We start from the raw sequence: 5,691 nt of genomic DNA, 5'->3' as shown, positions 1-5,691 counted from the left end.
TTTAACAGATACTCTCTCTCTCACACACACACACACACACACACACACACACACACACGCTCAGGCAAACTATACCAGACTATAGGAAACAGGGGACAGTCTCTCTCTCTCTCACTCTTTCACACACACACACACACGCGCACGCACACACACGCACACACATGCTAATGCAAACTATACTAGACTATAGGAAACAAGGGACAGTCTCTTTCACACACACACACACACACACACTTACACACGTGCACGCACACACTGTAATGTATAATGAAATTAAAAATAAAACAATAAATAAATAAATAAAATTCCACTTACATTTTTCGGTGAGACAAAGTCTTCCTCCTAGCACAGGTATGACGATTCTTCAAATGAGAGGTTTCCCAAAACCTCTAAAAACCCCTCTCTGTCTCTGTCTCTCTCTCACGCACGCCTGCACATATATATATCAATCGTCCCAAGTCCCATTCTCTTCTTTTAAATGAAAATAAATAAATAAATTTTAACAGGTCAAACGATAAGGACTATTGGGGGCACGGACATGTCCAGTCATGTTTATGGAGCCTTTACATAGACAATTTAATTAAATTCACATTAATTTCTTATAACTTTTTTTTTTACAAAACAAATTGTTGCAACGCAGTTTCACAGAAAATTAAAGTTTCTACATCATATTTACAAACTTTTATATTCATATTTACATTATATTAATGAATTTTATACTCTATCACCCCTAAACCTACCGATCACAGTAAACTTTCTGCATTTTTATATTTTCATAAACATCATTTAATATAATTTATAATGTAAAAAGCTGTTATGTTCATGGGTGTAAATTTTGCACAGGTCAATCATTTTGAGTAATAATATAAATCTGGTTTACGGGGACACTCCATAGACATAATGACTTTTACTGTGCACACTGTAAACTACCATCACACAAAAATTCTGCATACATCAATTTTTAATAAAATATTGTTTTTAAGCGATCTGAATTATGAGGACTCAAGAAATATCCTCATAAACACATTTACGTTGTTATATCAGTGTAATACCCATGTCATTATAAAAATTTGCGTCCTGATAAGTCATATAAACAAGAACATACATATATAAACATTTCGAGCTAAAGAGAGAATTTTTACATTTCAACTAAAGTATAATTTATTCCACATCAATCACTTCAGCATCTTTAAAAGTTTCTTATTTTAAGTATCATCTTCGATGTTTTATTCCCCTCGCACATTCTTTCTGTATGTTTAAAAATAAAACTACAAATATATCTCTTGTTTTAAATTAAAGCACTCTGAATTACCATTGTGTATGAAACGTACTATATAAATAAACATGCCCTACCATGCCTAACAGTCCTGGTGATCCTAAATACTGGTCACGCTCAATGAAATGAAGACATGCGGTGGTATAGAACACAACAAATATACCCCTTTGGGTCATGAAGTACCCTGTCTAAAAACAACACACATTCTCCAGAATGGGGTAATGATGGGTTCATTATTTCATGATGAAGACAGACTGAATATTCAGATACCAGATGAGACTGTTTGTCTTTTTTTCTTAAGACAAAGACAGTTGTTTGATTTCAAGAACACACAACCAAATCCTAATGCTATTTTACGAAATAACAAAACATCGGCTGATCCGTTCCAACATGTACATGTCAAGTCTGTTTTATCATAGGTATATCTTATTATTCTTGAATATAATTGTCTAGTCTAAATATGTGTTAACAATTCGTTTTTTTTTTCCTTCACAAAGATGTTAAATTTAACACGTGTAACTAATACCTCATTCAAATGCTACATACTTCTAGGTCAGGGAACTACAAATCCCAGCATAAACCTCAGACTTCAGACATGGCCGCCGGGGCAATACCCCAGAATACTCATACATGGCAGCGGTCTAAAACGTTGGACTTCTAAATATACGCATGCTCAGATATCCTATATAAAAAGACTCACATCTCCGCACTATTTGTGAAGTATACAGTCCTTCCCTGTCTCGATGTTACAATTTAGCGATGTTAGTGATGCAAAGTCCAATTAATTTTCACGAATCGATTCTTTCGGGGAGTTTGGGTCAATGAACCTCTTCAAAGAACCGATTCGTCGGTTCCTTTAGTCATCATGCAATGATGTCAGTATACATTTCTTTTCTAACAACTCACTGTCATGTTATCTCAGTACTCACTACTCAATCCTCATGAGTACTTTTAAATAGGCTACTCTTTTACTCTTATTCAAGTAGTTTTTTGGACAAGTACTTTTACTCTACTCACACTACATTTTTTGGAAGGCAATGGTACTTTTACTTGAATATATTTTTTCAGTACTCTTTCCACCTCTGGTGAACGCATATTGCTGATTATTGTCTTTTGTTCATTTTAGTTAATGATGTTTATGGTCGCATTTTTATGCATTGATCCTTCATGTTGGGTACGAGTCACGACAGACCAATTTTGACTAGCCTACACATAAAAAACGCAGATATGTACTACATGTCTAAAGTATAAGTCTATAGAAGGAATAAAGCATCCTAATAAACTCATTGATTTAGCTTAACAACTTTAAAATATAATCTGCATGCACGATAAACCATACACTCTTAAAATTGATAGTACACAAAATATGTGTAAAAGGACTGATAAAACATTAATGCGATGTTTTGGTTCGTGTCTTACACAACTATGTGTTACTAAACGATTTTTTATTAAGTTTTAATATAAAAGATAATAGATTGTTTACAATTTAGATGCTTTTATTATGAAATCACACAAAGAACCATTGTTTGTTAACAGGTTATTAATTAAAATAATACTGTGTGTACATTTCTGGTCTGTCTACGAAGCTGCCACGAGACACAAGGCCTCAATCTTACTATTTCTCTGTACATTTAAAACACTTTAAGTTGAAGATGGTGAGGAAACACTATTTTCTTTGTACTAAACACGACTTGAATAAATCAGTTGTTTTTAAGCGAAAGCGAGGATTCAGTCCGTTTTATTCAGTCTTTGTGATTTAGGCCTCAGCCTTTTAGTTTTGTTCCAGGAAACAGGTACAACTGTAACTGCGCGTTGTCATGTCTGGCTGTTCATCTTTAAAACACATTAATGCAATGTTTTGGTTCGTGTCTTACACAACTGTTACTACATTTTTTATTAAGTTTTAATATAAAATATAATAGTTTGTTTACAATTTAGATGCTTTTCTTATGAAATCACACAAAGAACCATTATTTGTTAACACATTAATTGAAATAATACCGTGTGTTCATTTCTGGTATGTCTACGAAGATGCCGCGAGACACAGGACCTCAATCTTACTATTTCTCTGTACATTTAAAACACTTAAAGTTGAAGACGGTGAGGAAGACCTATTTTCTTTGTATGCGTCTCTAAACACAACTTTAATAAATCAGTTGTTTTAAGCAAAAGCGATGATTCGGGCAGTTTTATTCAGTCGTAGTGTTTTAGCCGCCCGCCTTTTAGTTTTGTTCCAGGAAACAGTTACGACTGTAACTGAGCGTTGTCATGTCTTGCTTTAAGAAATCATGAGGTCAGCAGCTTTTAACATCTCTTAATTCTCTTAATTTTTCACAATTGTAAATGTTTGTTTAGCTTAAATATTAGTTACAAAAGTGTCAGGCGTGAAGCTTATATGTATTTCTAAATAATCATAATAAAGTTACAGGTTTCCGGTAGTTGGGCGAACACTTGACAGTGTTACTCAAACAGTCCTCTGCATTATCTTTTAATAAAATATTCCATTGAATGTCACTAAGACAAATTCTGTAACAGCGTTCATAAATGAATATAAACGTACAAATCTTTATAGAGACAATATGGTCTAACAACACAAACACAAATGATTGTTCTAACTCTTTCACACACCAGACTGATCCTTGGTAAGTACGCCTAAAATTGCTAGTGTTCTTGGACTTGTCAAAGTTCACACAAGTCACAAAGTTTTTATTTATTCTTTTTCATAGGGTTACACTTGGAAATTTTATGTTTCGCCACTCTTGTAGTATTTTCCCATCTAATCGTAATTGTTAGGCCTTGCGCTTTGTTTCCTAGTTTTCGCTGTCATGTTCGAAATGTTAGAGGACAATATTTCTATGAATTTGCTTGATTTAATAAAATATCGCTTTAACCCGTCCTCTTCCTTGCTTTAGCCATTTCTTAATAATTCTCTTCCATCTACATTCTATTCCGGCCGCTCGTTTTCTTTTTATTCAATTACGTGTACTGCGTTAGACTATCCAGGACTTGTTGCTTCTGTCATACTCATTCGCTTAGGATAAAGGCTTATGCAAAATCATTCAAATCCAAAAATTTAACACGGAGAAAAGAATAACGAGTAAAGTGATTCAACCTTTTATTGTGTGAAGAAAATGATCAAATTGTCGTTACAAACAATAGTGATGACATTACAGGTTATCTAGCCAGCAAAGAAAATCTCTGCAGGCTAACATGTTTTTGTGTAATATGAAATTGACTAGCGTCTCAATAATTTCACATATCATGGAACCATACTGTTTTTGAACAAGCGTCACACATAAATCCGTTACACACGTACACAGACACAGAACTTCGTCAATGTACATCTCATCGCTACATTCAGACATCACATCCAGAATTTTTCTGGTAGTTACACAGATTGGCTCTTTGCCGGTCATAAACATTCTTGTCAAATCGGGCCATGGATTATTTTTCAGTCTTCTTACCATGTCCATTTCATTTTTGAGGTTTGTTTCACGCTTGGAATCCCACGTATGATCATGATTCGGATCGCATGCATGATCGATGACCGTGCGCACCAGATCAATCATTTGGTCTCTGTAAAACTGTTTAAACATAGAGTGTACGATGTCTTTTCCAGGACACGTTTTTCCCGCGGCGCAGCCGCACTCCATTTACTCATCCGCAGCAGCGCCAGAACTCCTGTCACGGTCCATCAGCGTTTCAGACATCCTTTTCAGTTCCAAGACATAAACTCCTAATCGATAATGTTGTAGCCGTTTCCTTGAATCTGGATTGACTGTTTTAATCCACAACGGTCCAGGCCACAACGCTTTGAATTTCTGGAAAAATTGTGTCAGGATCAGACAAATTGGATCGTTGAAGCTGATTCTGTCGGTCCATGTAGATAATGTTTTGATCAATAAGATTTATCCAACATGGTTCGCAGATCTAGGAAAAGTAGGCAATAACTGCAGAGTTGATCAGAACGGCCGCTCTTCGCTTATAGCTATGTAGCGTAGCCGTAGTCACAAGGAAGTAGTGACGGATCTTTTGTATAGCGTCGTACATTCGAGCGAAATAAATTGTTGGGGCAGAGGTCTTGTTTCGACCGTCGGCTGGTCGTTGAGATGGGAGCGTTGCACCCAAAAGTGGAGGAGGGTGAAGGGGCCCTGGTTAGGGATTGACCGGCGAAGCCTCGCATATGCCACAAGAGATTTCGTTTTTCACCGGAAGATATTTCGATGAAAGATTACGAGGTAACTCTGTCATTTAAAATAATTATTAAGACGTTGGCAAATCGTTTCAAGTACAATTCAGGAACACCCGTTGTTCAGGTTTGTTATACCGGATACATAATTATGCTGAATACACAGACACGATCATTTAACTTGACTGAAACAGTTCATTTATTGTTGGGAAAATGGCGTTTAACA

The 5,691-nt window shown here is 35.6% G+C and overlaps 1 long non-coding RNA gene across 1 annotated transcript in view; it reads left to right on the top strand.

Annotated features, from left to right (window-relative positions):
* Window positions 1-5,691, top strand: part of LOC107661777 (uncharacterized) — a 22,138-nt gene that overhangs the window by 16,019 nt on the left and 428 nt on the right. The window lies entirely within an intron of this gene.

This window comes from Sinocyclocheilus anshuiensis, unplaced genomic scaffold (assembly GCF_001515605.1).
Source record: "Sinocyclocheilus anshuiensis isolate Anshui unplaced genomic scaffold, SAMN03320099.WGS_v1.1 scaffold353, whole genome shotgun sequence".
NCBI classification, from domain to species: Eukaryota; Metazoa; Chordata; class Actinopteri; order Cypriniformes; family Cyprinidae; genus Sinocyclocheilus; species Sinocyclocheilus anshuiensis.
Note: the sequence above shows the minus strand (reverse complement) of the source record. Positions and strands in the feature narration are given on the sequence as shown.